The sequence below is a fragment of the Cervus canadensis genome, chromosome 15, assembly GCF_019320065.1.
Source record: "Cervus canadensis isolate Bull #8, Minnesota chromosome 15, ASM1932006v1, whole genome shotgun sequence".
Classification (NCBI taxonomy): Eukaryota; Metazoa; Chordata; class Mammalia; order Artiodactyla; family Cervidae; genus Cervus; species Cervus canadensis.
This window is the reverse complement of record NC_057400.1, coordinates 26,806,471-26,820,840: the sequence shown is the minus strand read 5'-3', so window position 1 is coordinate 26,820,840 and position 14,370 is coordinate 26,806,471.

Here is a 14,370-nt window from a genome sequence, read left to right as displayed (position 1 = left end):
CAAAACATTTTGCCATAGACACAATGTTTACACAACACAGCTGCTGGGATGGCTCTGATGACAGAAACTTATTAAGGCCTTTGGGGGATGATGAGATTTGTTGAAATCATGATGTCTGTTGGCTAGCCTTGATTGATGTACCATCACCAGTCCTAGGCTTCAGGCATACTATGGCTTACACAAGCTTTCTGGGCTGAACTGCAAGCTTATCCCTGCTATTAAAAACAAATCAATCCCTTGTTTAAAAGTTTTTGATGTCTTCTATAGCCTGAAAGTATTGGGGTTTTGTTGAAGCTGAAACTCCAATACTTTGGCCACCTCATGCAAAGAGTTGACTCATTGGAAAAGACCCTGATGCTGGGAGGGATTGAGGGCAGGAGGAGAAGGGGATGACAGAGGATGAGATGGCTGGATGGCATCACCGACTCGATGGGCATGAGTTTGAGTAAACTCTGGGAGTTTGTGATGGACAGGGAGGCCTGGCATGCTGCAATTCATGGGGTCGCAAAGAGTCAGACGACTGAGCGACTGAACTGAACTGAACTGATAGCCTGAAAAATAAAATTCCCTAAAATTTAAGCTCCTTAACAATGTATATAAAGCTTCTTATGATTTGGCTTCTGTCTCCACAACTCTCCCTTCTGGAAACAAATCATCCCTACCCAGTCCTCATAGGCTATTTCCTTCCCGCTTAACTACCTCTCTGCTTAGAATGCCTAATCTGCCGTTTAAAACTCCTGCTTAGCTTTAACACTCATCACAGGCATCACCTCCTCCCTGAAGTCTTCCTTGATAACTTTCCCATCCCCATTTAAAGTGTTCTTTATTGAGCTTAGGAAGATCCCCTGGAGGAGAAAATGGCAACTCACTCCAATATTCCATGGACAGAGGAGCATGGGGTGCTACAGTCCATTTAGTCACATGAGTCAGACGTGACTTAATGACTGTACACACACACACACAAGTCCGATATTCTGATATCAATCTCTTATATGTATATGTATGTGGTTTTCCCATACCACCAAGCAATTGTCCTACATCAATTGGGTGTCTTACAATTCAATTCAGTTCTAACACTATCTACCCTGAGACAGCATCAGATTACACAGTTTAAAGCTCGGTCCCACAAGATTGTCCTCCACTTCACATGCCAATTGAAAGCCCTGGTTTTCACTTGTGTTTTTGACTGACTGGCTCTAAATCAGAGGTTCCCATGACTTCCTCTTTGTGTTTATCAGTTTGAAGAGTGGCTCACAGAACTCAGAAAACCCATTTATTCACTGGATTATCAGTGTATTACAAAGCATATTAAAGGGTGCACATCAATAGCCAGATGAAGAGATATACAGGGCAAAGTCCTGAACATAGGAGCTTCTGTCCTCATGGATTTTGGGGCCTGGTTGGTAGCCATGGAAGCATTCTGGTTCTCCAACCAGGAAACTTTCAGAACCCCATCCTTTTAGGTTTTCATGGAGACTTCCTTACATAGGCATGATTGATTAAATTATTTATCACTGATTTAACCTCCACTCCTCTGAACTCCTGGGACTAAAATGTCCAATCTACCAATCACATGGATGGTTTTCCTACCAACCAATCTCATCCTTAGATGCAAAAGCAACCTGATTAGCACAAAAAAAGACTTATTTGTAGCTCTTAACATGGAGAATATTCCCAGAGTTTTAGGTGGTTTTGCAGAAACATGGGCAAAACTAAATTGTGTGTGTGTTTGTGCATGTGCACTTGCATGCACATGTACAGACACTCAGTTGTGTCCAACTCTTTGTGACCCTATGGACTGTAGCCCACCAGGCTCCTCTGTTCATGAGTTGCCATTTCCTTCTCCATGGGCTCTTCCCAACCTAGGGATCAAACCCAAGTCTCTTGCATCTCCTGCATTGGCAGGAGAATTCTTTACCACCAGCACCACCTGGGAAGTCCAAATCTATATACTTGTTATAAATTGCAGTGTCACAACAAGTGTCTGTCACTGACAGCTGCCTCACAGATGAGAAAAATAAGATTATACCTATGTGTATTTTCAGATGAATGCAAACTTTAGCAGTCAGTTGAAGAGTAATCAATTTTATCCTTCAAAAGTAAGTCATTTTTAAAATTTACTTCAGAGTGGGGAATGAAGAGGTATGTGTGTATGGGAGTCATAGTAGGATTGAATTTAGTAATGAACATAGTAAAACTTTTATTCAGTACTAGCTTGTTTATACTGTTGTTCTCAATGTTTTACAAGGAAAAATAATAAATACAACCATTTATTGAATATATGCTATGCACCAAATGCCTGAAAAAACTTATTGCTTTATATGTTGTGAGCATGAAATCCAGGGAAAATGTGAAGATATTTCTGATACAGAAGCATTTTTTCTGTTTAATGTCATAGCTAATAAAGATCAAAAGGGGTGGTGAGTCCCACAAAGTAAACCAGGTTCCAAAAATTCAGGAGCAATCTCTTCAAAACTGTTAACTTTTCTTACATCACGAAACTGTAAGCATTTAAAATCTTCATAAGACTTGATAATCACTACCGAAGTAGCAGTTTCCCACAACAGTATTGTATTCTGAGCTGAGTATTTATACAACTAATTCTTGACAAATGCCTCCAAAAATTCCCTCATTTTTTGTTTGAATTTATGTTAAATTATTTGTTTTCCAAGTCCAAAATAAATGCTAGAATTCATCCTTCAGATATGAAACCAGTATGGCTCACCCATGGTTGGTTTGTTCCTTGGATTTATTTGGTAATCCAGTAACTGAGTTTTTCACTTTTCACTTGACTTAAGGAAGAGTGAACTCAATAATTTATTCACTATTCCTGTTCAGATCACTTCATCTGGGACGGATGCATGTGCTTACTTGCTCAGCCTGTCCAAATTTTTGCAACCCTATGGACTGCAGCCTGCCAGGCTCCTCTGTCCATGGGGTTTCCCAGGCATGAATACTGGAGTGGGTTGCTATTTCCTCCTCCAGCAGATCTTCCCCACCCAGGGACTGAACTCCTGACTCCGGTGTCTCCTGCACTGGCAGGCAGTTTCTTTACCGCTGCGCTACCTGGAAAGCCCCACCTGGGAAGGATAGGTCTTAGTAAAATGCCTACAGTGACCCTTCACAGGACTGAGCCTTAGAACCCTTGAACTCCCCCGTGGCACTCCTCTGCACACTGTGTTGTCAAGCGGGTGCTCTGCTCAGAAAATTAAAAACAAAATTCTTTCTTCCCAGAGTGCCAAATATTTCTCCATTATGAAATTTCCACAAAATTCCATGGAAAGTCTCTCCTGTAAAATGAGACTCCATACTTCGGCACAGCTGCAGTACCTGGCAACTTCCCTAGCCCTGGGACGCTCAGAAAGCAAACAACAACTATCCTGGCTGTGGAAACCATGAACAAGTTCTGGAAATGGCGGTGCAACACAGCTCTCAGCCCAGAATGGGAAGAGCACATTGATACATCGATTTTATTACCTGCGTAGTCTCCACGATCGGCATGCCACTTAAAGGGCAATCAGAACAGTCGTTTATTACATGAGAGCCACGTGCCTTGGTAGAAGCAATTGGTTTTTGTTTTCCTTTGCTATAATCCTTGACCCTCTCAGCAAGCCTGACTAAGCCACACTAATTGAAGAAATCACGAGTGTGTGCTTAGAGAGTGTGAGAATTCAGTCAGCGAAGATGGGCCCAAGTGTTCCCTAAGAGTCTTTCTTCCTTTCACTTCCTAGGAGAGCAGTATGCCATCTTGTGAACTAGAAACGCCCCTGACCGGCACTGAAAATTAAAGATGAATGTTCTGCGTATCAACTGCAGTACAAATCACTCTGTTATCCTCTTGAGTTTGCAGAGAAGATAACTCTTACTTCATTTGCTATGGGGCGGTGTATCTTTCTGGCATCTTCCACAGTACTGTGCTATTCTGGACTGTGTCCAGAGTCAACAGCTGAGCAGCATGATGTAGCCTATGATTCAAAGGCCCAGGGCAGAAGGGAAATAATTCCCCAGTGCCACGATGTATTATCTTGCTTTTTACATAAATAAATCAACGTTCTCTGAAAGATATTTGACTGTGTAGGTAGTAAATTTAAGAAGTTTGCTTCATGTGAAGATGAAATGAGTGATATTGTGTCCTTTAAAAAATTGGTCACTGTTGAGAGAAAAACCACACATGTCAGAAATTATTTTTAAGATATGTGTTTTGGAGAAAAAAAATCACCCTTATCAGAATGTCAGGTTCTCCCACAATGGATTATTTTTTTCCACTTTTTTTTAAAATTACTCTAAAAATATAACTGCCTTAGAGAGGAAAAATTGAAAAAAAACAACAACTTGCATTTTCCTAAGTACTAGATATTTCATTCACGAACCTTAGTGAACAGGTTTAAAGGTGTACTTAAAAGTAACTTTTTAATGCATTTAAAGTGAATGTTAACCTGTGACATACAAACCTACAGCAGTCCAGGTTTCTAGCTGTGCATTGGAAAATTCATATTGGATTAGACAAGGTAGATATAACCCAATTCATGATACTTAAGCAGACCTGACATTTAGTGTTGGAAACATATAGGATCTGTTGCTACTACTTAGTCTAGAAAGAAAAAGATGTGTCTTGGGTCCACTTTTCAAATTATGAAGTACCATACATTTTTTGGCATTCTAAGGATGCTCCCTTTCTAATTTGGAAAGGTTTAGAAAACTCACTTTTACGGTCAAGTGTGCTCAACAGAACCTAGAGCAAGGTGTCTCAATATTGGCACTTCTAATGTCTGGGAGCAGAGCATTTTGTTCTTGTGGCTGTAGTCTGTGCTTCACGGTACTCACCAGTCTCCCTTGCCTCTCCGTACTAGGTGCCACTAGCACCCATCAGTTATGACAATCCAAAATGTTTCCAAAATGTATTCAATGTTCTGGAAAGGGAGGGGCAAAATCATTCCTGGCAGAGAACCACTGCTCTAGAGGAAGGAAAATGGGGTTTGCAACCTTGTAAAACCTGTGGAGCCCTTCTCCATCCTTTCATGGAATAACCTCTGCCAGGTTGGCTTTGCTGACTCGGGGTTGAAAAGACTTTTCCTCTTATCTTCTTTGTGGTTGCTGTGCCTCTTCTTGGCCTCTGTTTACTGACCTCTCTTCGTCTTCTTTCAAGTCACATAACGAGTCCAATAGTGTTCAACTCTAGACCCCTATTTTCTGCTTCTTTTTTCGTCTACTAGGTAATTTCATCCAGGACTATAGCTTCCTACTACTGCTTTTCTTCTAATTCAGACTTTTCTAAGCTCCATATTTCCACCTATATTCTGACAATTGCACATTGATACTTGAAACTTACTGTAAGACCCACATACCTAAAAATGACCTCATTTCTCCAAGTCCCTTCATGCTTCCTGTTCCTTTAACTAGTACTGCCCTTACCAGCTTCCAGCTGTCCCAGGTTTTCAAATAGGCAGTTGTCTCTTCCTTATAGCCAATACACAAGCATACACTCATAAATTTACTTATACATCCTGTCTAGTCATTTCTACCTCAGAAAGTCTTCTTATACTGACCCTCTGTTTCAGGGATCCGGTCAGGATCTATTTATTCTAAGCCAGACTGTCACTGTTGCTTCCCTCAAATTTAATGATATTTCACCAACTGCCTCACTGTCATTTCCTGCCTCTCTTTTGTCTAATTTCAACTATCTCATTTCCTTCTCCAAACTAAACTAGTTGCTCCCTTGTTCCTTGACTATTAAGACCTCCATGATCTGGTAGTCCAAATCTTCTAATTCTCTTTTCAGTATTTCTTCTCCACTTATAATATCAGAACTGCAAGTGTTCCTTAAGGATACCTTTTTTGTTTGTTTATTTTGCTTTTCTGTCTTTCCTCAAGCACTTTTCTTTTGCAAAAGTTTTTTTCCTCTCTGCCCCTTTGATCCTATCTAAGCATCAAGATTCATGTCAGGATAGGGTCTTTTGTGTATTAACTGACAGTTCTCCCTGCAAATAAAAGCTGTACTTTCCTTTATCACAACCTGGTGTCAGTGGATTGACTTTGCTGTGCTTCGGGCAAAAAACTCAAGCTTGATTCAGTAACAGTGGTTTTTGTCACTGTAGTAGTGGACCAGTCAGTTATCCTCTCATCATTTCTAACAATTACTGAGCTTTTTTCTCTTTCACTGTCTTACAAAACGTTTGTATCATTTATTGAATTAGAGTTGAAACACTACTTTCAAAATAGAGTAACTTCATCAATCATGAAATAGCCAATTTTGTAATTAATTTTATTAATGGACTTAGGAGAATGAGGGTGCCTAACAATATCAAGTATGGAAACATACTTAAAATGAGTCAAAATACATTGCTTTCTGTTTCTTTGAAGTATAAAGACTGATTAAAAAGCAAAACAAACACTCATAATCCAATGAATTAGGTATTATTGTTATGGCTGAATGGGAAAGATTTTTCCTTTATTTACATGCTTTTCAAGACACGAAAGTATTTCATGGGATGTTTTGTCAGACAAAATTTTGTTTTGAAAAATATTCAATTGATATTACTACTTAAGGAACTGGACAATTGGATTATTTACAAAATTATGAATCAAATCTTATTTTATGATTCAGACACACACACACACAAATATATACATATATGTGTGTGTGGTGGTGTTGGTTTAGTCACTAAGTTTTGTCTGACTCTTGAGACCCCACCAGGCTCTTCTGTCTCTGGGATTTCCCAGGCAAGAATACTGGAGTGGGCTGCCATTTCCTTCTCTAGTACATATAGTGATGTTAATAATAAAAATTATAATAGAAAATATTTACCAAGCACTTACTTTATACCAGACACTGGTAGACATTGTTAAACTTGAGAGTCTCTCAAATTTAGGTGTTAAATCCACTGAATCCACACAATCACTGTACGGGAAAAGCACTTCAAATCCCCCCTCTCCGCCCCCCTTTTTTTTTAAGTTGAGGAGAGTCTCAAGAAGATTCAGAGAGAAAGTTATACAGATAAATTTGTGTTCACTCTCGACATATGTTTATAAGTGCTCTTTTGTGTTCTTTGTAAGTATAAACATACACCTACACATTAACACAGTTGTGTCAAGTTTTCTGAAGGAAAGACATACCACTATTTAACTAGCATATTTCCTTCTTTGTTTTACAATGGACAAAATCCAGCTCCTGCCTTAGTTGTCTTGCCTACAGTGCCCATTTTTCTTCAGGAATTGTCTTTGAATTGAATGTTCTAGCTGAGAGGCCCACTGTTGTAACAGTTCCCGCAACCATCAGTACATTAGCTCCAACTGCTGCTGCAGCCATTGCCATTTCCAGTTCTCCCAGGAGAATTCAGTTGAAAAAAGGAAACTGTTCGAGCTAAGTGTGTGCCAGGTTTGAATATAATCTCAAACACATTCTAGCTGAGCTTAGAAATGAGAATATCTTCTGTATTTTTCAATGGGCATAATAATAAGTTATAGAGTACAAAACCCGAGCACATTACACTAAAAACAGTGGTTTTGTAAAAATGCACACTTATTGAGAACAGAAAGGATTTCATTTGGAACATTAGTTTTGAAACTAGACTCTTCTTTCTTAAGTTTAAATACTAAGACGCCAAAGGGGCAAAAATCTAATTTAGTTACTGAACCCTGACTTTTTCCAGATTGCTCTACATTCAACCAAGGAGTTTGGGTTAATTCAAAAAGAAGATTTTAATAGACTTCAATTTTATCTTAACATTTCCTCTCTTATCTCAAAGTCATACATGTGAATACATATATACATGCACATACACATTTGTCTATATTCTTACTTCAGTTCTATGGAAAGTTGATTTCAAAGTCGCAGGAGAGCTTCAGGAGAATCCTAAGCCAATAGAACTGGGAGTCATGCAAGTCTTTGGAAATTACATCCTTTATCTTTTAAATGTGGTGTTATTGCTTCTGAATGAGAGTTAAAGGCTGAAACCTGCTGCTAAATAACTCTGCTCAATATGTTTGTAGGTGCAGCTTAAAGGAATCCAAGGGATTCCTCCTGGTTTTTGTGCAAATCGTAATGCTTCACAGTCAATATGGTGAAGTCTGACACATTCCATAGAGAGGGGATGCTGCAATGTGAGTTTGAGCACAATGGGAAAGGTATAATTAGACAGTGGAATCAGAATAACTGAAAAAATATGAAATGTAAAATAATAAAAGTAAAGCAGAAAACGGTGCATAAAGTTTCTGGGAAAAGATTGAAACTAAATAAAAGACATCTTAATAATACCCAGCAAAACCACAACCTCCTGGAATTTTACATCAGAAATATTATAGCAGAGTAAACCCAAATATAAATGACTTCAATAACAATTTCAGAATCCCACAAAAAATCCATCCACACTTCCATTTATCCACTTATCGGTGTAATTGGTAAACCAAATACAGTATTGTGGCTCTCTGACCATCTGAGACACCAGAAGTCAGATTTTTCTAAATCACAAAGGTACTATTAAAAGCAATATTGAAAAATGTAATGAGATGGGATAATGCAAAGAGCCCGTCTTCGTAAATGATTAAGTGACTGTTATGTTTTTATTGGGTTTAGTGATTCTGGTATGTATATTATTATAGTGGTGTGTAAAAGTGATATGAAAGGAATTACTTTCTCCTAAGGTAATTTCACCCTTTTACTTCTGAGCAAAATGTGAAACACTACTTTGTTTTACAACTCTTACCAATCCTTCACACATTTTTCTTTGCTTTCTACATTCCTATTTTCTTAAAGTGCTAAACTTAAGAGAGTTGATAAATGAATGCTCATGGCTGAGAAGTACAATTAAATTTGAGAGATATTAAAATACAGTATTAAATCATTGCAATGAATTGTACTCCTTAACATGACCCCAGGTATCAGACATACGTGGCTGTGGAAAATGGATAGCACCGCTGCTCTGAGTATTTGAACCATTCTCATATCCACACCCTGTGTCTTTTCTCTGAAAAGAGTTGAGGTCTACTTGCCCATTCCTTGAATCTGGGCATAAATGGATGATTTGCTTTAGTCAAAATGATGTCAGCAGGCTTCATATAAGCAACAGTCTCCAAAACTACTCATGTGTTTCTTCTTACTCCCTTGGAAGACTGCCATATCAGGAGATGTAAAGAAGGATGAGAGACCCAGTAGGGTAGAGTTTAGTTATTAATGTTGATAGCCTCTCCAAGATCAAGCAGTCCTTAGACTACTAAACAGCTGAACACAGACCAATAAGAACTCCAGCAGAGCCCCGCAGATATCAGCAGAGATGAACAGAATTTCTAGCCTATCTATAGACATGTAAGAAACAACAAATAGTTGTATTGAGCTACTAAAGTTTTGGGATGTTTGTTAAGCAGCAATAGCTAACTTGTACAATATTTCAAAGATTTATATTCTGTACCTTTAAAAACATCTTTTGGAACTTCAGTGAGGAATAGATCTTGACCTGTGTCAGATACTACTTTAATAACATTTTAATAGTAACATATTTTATTGTGCTCATAGTATATTAAAATTAACATTTTAAAATTGGAAAACTGAGAAAGATAAAGATTAAGTGATTCCTCCAATATCACACATAGGTCTGGCTTGCAATCAGGAATTTGGCTTCAGAGAATTGGATTCTAGCTACTAAATCATAGTAAATAAGACTACCGCCATTCTGGTATTACCTTTTTCAGGCTTAGACTAAAACTACTGCTTCTTTTATTTGTCAGAATTTTCTTCCATGAGAGATCATTTTTCTATTACTTTAATATTTTTATGTAAGGCCTTGAGACTATTCCATTGGATTGTTTCCTAGGATCCCAAACAATCTGATAAATGGATAAATCTCATTTAAAAAAATTGGCCTAAGTATCTAATGAGTTTGGTCACCTTTCTACTCCAGCATCCTATGAATATGAATTCTTATCAATATATCAAAATATAAATATCTGATCATTATTGAGAAAGGATTTTAAATCTAATCAATATGATTTTCCTCTGCTCCCAGTTTCTGGTTTTTGTTTAATTGCTTTTGAGAACACAGCTTAAGCAAGTATTCTAAAATATAGTAGGCAAGAATCCCCCAGTTGACAGAACCCAGTGAAGCTAGAGAAACACCCATATAGGAATCTAATGGGAAATCCTGACACCTGACTGACTCCACCTGTTCACTCTGACTCATTTCAGACACAGCTGAGGTGATTAACAGAATATCATGTCCACTTCCTGTGTGGGGTCTATTTCATGGCTCCAGGGATTTTCCCCTTCCTGGATTATTTCCCAATGTTTTAGGGAAGATATATACTTAAACCTATGATATCTCTAGGGAAGACTAAAGAAAATATCAAAAATAGCTGAGAGAGTAAAGATAATATTGGAAACAACTGGGGGAAAGGAAGAGACCTGCATTTTAAAATACAAAACCAATAAGTCTGCACTTTAGGAAGAGACCAGTTGTTTGTGTAGAGCTGAGTCAGACCTTCAGAGTCAAATGACAGTTGATCATTCCCTCCTACTCACTGCAGTGTGGAATATGAGAGCAAAGGGACCCTCATTGGATTTAAAGGGCAATAAATATAGACCAAATAAAAAGAAATATTTTCTCACACAGCATATAGTTAACCTGCAGAATTTCTGTCTCAGGGGGTCATTTAATTAAATAATATGCACAGATAGAATTAGGTAATTTTATGACCACTGATAACATTTTCCGTGCTATAAAGTGAATATGGTAAAGGTAAATCAACCCTCATCTTTCAGGCATAAGATCATTGTCCATAGAAGATAGTAAGAATTTTCTTTCCAATTTCAAGTAACACTGGACCACCCAGTAAACCCCACTGACTTCCTTATGAGGAACAGGAGAGAAACTTGGAATAACCTTTCCTTTAATTGTGAAAAACTCACCTCCATTCAAAATATAGCATCGATGCCAAAAACATTAATAGCTGAATCCATTTTGGCAAGATTTGGGGATAACTATTTTCTCCACTACGTTTTATGCTGAAATAAAGATTTATAGCAGGAAAATCCATGAAAGTGGTGAAAAATAAATTAGAGAAGTAAAGGTAGATGTGAACAGTTTCAATTATACATTAAAAAAATGTAGAGCTTTATAACCTACTGCTACTCAAAGTTTTGCCTGTTTCTTGACTGCCAACTTTGTTATTGAAATATGAAGAGACAATTTTTAGAGAGGAAAATGTAATGATACTATATGCAATAGTCAACTCAGGCTGCCATTAACAAAATATCATAGACTGGGTGGCTTAAACAAAAGGAAATTATTTTTTTCACAGACCTGGAGCTTGGAAATTCAATATCAGGGTGCCAGAGTGGTCGGACTCTGATGAGGTTCTCTTCCTGGCTTTCAGACTGCCACCTTCTCATTGTGTCTTCAGATGATAGAGAGAGGAGGGCAAGCTTTCAGGTGTCACTTTGTAAAAGGCCATCCTATCCCATCATGAGAACCCCTGCCCTCCTGTGTGTGTGTGTGTATGTGAGTCTCTCAGATATGTCTGATTCTTTGCAACCCTTGTGGACTGTAGTTCATCAGGCTCCTCTGTCCATGTGATTCTCCTGGCAAGAATATTGGAGTAGATTTCCATTCCCTTCTCCAGGGGATCCCTGACCCAGGGATAAAGCCCTGCATTGCAGGTAGATTCTTTAATGTTTAAACCGAGTTACCTCTCAAGGGCCACATCTTCAAATACCATCAATGAGAGTTATGGGTTCAAATTATGAATTTCGAGGCACAATATTTAGTCCTTAGCACTGCATATTTACTAAATGCTCAATTTAATTGATAGGTAAATTTTCATAACAATGGACATTTATCCAGCTCTAACTATGTGTCAGGCAATATTTTGGGCACTGGAGGCCTAGAGGCTGAAAAAAAAAAAAAAATTCCATCTAGAATTGTGTTTTCTGTTTAGCTGAGGAAGTACATATACAAGTAAATGATCCTAATGCAACGTTTTAAATAATGTAGGTGTACATCATAGAGCCTATAGTTAACACTGTTTTGTATACTTAATAATTTGCTAAGTGGGTAGATCTTAAGTGTTCTTATTAGAAACATAATAATGAAAATAAATAAAAAGGATGATGAAGTGAAGTGAAGTGAAGTCGCTCAGTGGTGTCCAACTCTTTGCGACTCCATGGACTGTAGCCTACCACGCTCCTCTGTCCATGGGATTTTCCAGGCAAGAGTACTGGAGTGGGCTGCCATTTCCTTCTCCAGAGAAAAAGGATGATAGATGAAAATAAATAACATAAAGTGAGGGTATGGCCAAAGTTTTGGGATCACAGAGGCGAAAGAGGGAGTTAGAGAAACCTAGCATCTAGGTTACCCCACTCCAGTACTCTTACCTGGAAAATCCCGTGGATGGAGGAGCCTGGTAGGCTGCAGTCCATGGGGTCGCTGAGTCAGACACGACTGAGTGACTTCACTTTCACTTTTCACTTTCATGCATTGGAGAAGGAAATGGCAACCCACTCCAGTGTTCTTGCCTGGAGAACCCAGGGACGGCAGAGCCTGGTGGGCTGCCGTCTATGGGGTCGCACAGAGTCGGACACGACTGATGAGACTTAGCAGAAACAGCAGCAGCAGCAGCATCTAGGTTGGCGCTTGAAGTATGAGTAAGAACTTGCCAGATATGAGTATTTCAGAGTTGTGGAGTTAATTGTAATTCCATAATCTGGCAAGGAGAAAGAATATGCCATATTCAAGGAATGGTCAGTAATACAATGTGGCTGAATCATATCATGAGTGACAGAGAACTGATGCTATTCATCTGAAAAGGAAGACTGAAATAAAATGTGGGCCCTTTAAAATGGGCTGGTTTCTGCAGCCTATTATAAAGTCACACTTCTAGACTAGAAGATCAGCAATAGCAAAGTACTATTAGTAAAAGAGGAAAGCTGTTCATAATTGTCCTCCCGTTTTCCACAAGTACTGAGGAATGTCCTGCAAAGTGACAGGTCTGCAACTTTCACTCCCCCAGAATTTTGCTGCTGCATTGATAATAAGAGAATCTGTGGCAACTACACATTTTGGGTGCATCTACACAAAAAACTATATGTGTTGTGGAGACATGATTACCAATTGCTGGTAGTTAGGCTTCATACAATTGTTGAAAATGAAGATTGTTGGAAGTAATTCATATTAAGAAGGGAAGTGACCAAATTGAATCAAATTGAATGGACATGGGCGACTGAAAATTCCTTCTGATTCACGTTTATACCCTATTCACACTACCAATAAATTGGTTCTTTGCCAGATGCTAGATTTACACATCTGTCAAGACACATGCTGGGTAGGGCATTCTTGGTTGTTTTGAAGGTTCATTACAAGATCTGATGAAAAGAAAGGTAAATATTTGAAGTCTTATAGTTTAAGTGACTAGATAAAAGTTGATTAACATTATGAGTCCTCAGAAAGAATATCAAACATTAGAGCTTTGTATTATAGATGTGGCTTGAGTCATATATATGTTTATTACTATTTTTATTGATGAGATAATTTGTAATTTTTCTCCTTACTGCAGTAAACTTGATTATAATTACTGGAACCAACACAACAGAATAGATAATTAAAAATTTGTATGTTTTTCTTTAAAGCATAAAACAGAAAAGTAAGTGAAACTGAGGTATTCTCACTCTTTGTTTCACATTTGTATCATTGAAGAAAGAAATTATGTTGTTTTAAGGGAATGAACAACTTTAAACTATGAGAATATCAATGTTAAGAGAGTCACCCAAAGAAAATCGTGACATTTCATCATCTTTTGTTCTTTTTACTCAGCCCATCTTTTTAAAGCTGTGGGTTTATTTATTTATTTGTTATACTCAAATAAGCAAAAGCACTCTAGATCTATGTGTTTAAATAAAGCTTTGGCCATTTGGTCTATAATTTATACATATTCTTTCCTGTATCAAATAAGCACCATCTGCATCCTTAACTTACTGCTATAGTTTTCTGTAGGAAACGCATATATCCATTTACCCTGGATTATCTATTTATGTATTTTAAAAAAATCTGGACCTTTATCATATTTAGCTCCATCACATAAATGTAAGTTTTCACATTTGTTTCTGAAACTGTAGAGCATGGTTCTAAAAGGCTGAAATTTAAAATATCTAAAAATATCAAACAAAACAAACAAAAATATTAAAGTCCTATTATGAAGCAGAAATCATATGTCACAGAGGATGTTTTATGTGCTATCTTATTCAATGATTTTTGAAGAGACTCAACTCTAATTCTACTTTCAGATTGTTGCCATACTTACCATAAGCAAAAATTTTTCAATGCTAACTGTAAAGGAATTTAGGGGTGCTTATAGGAAACTCACTTGTTACCCCTTTTAAGCATCAAA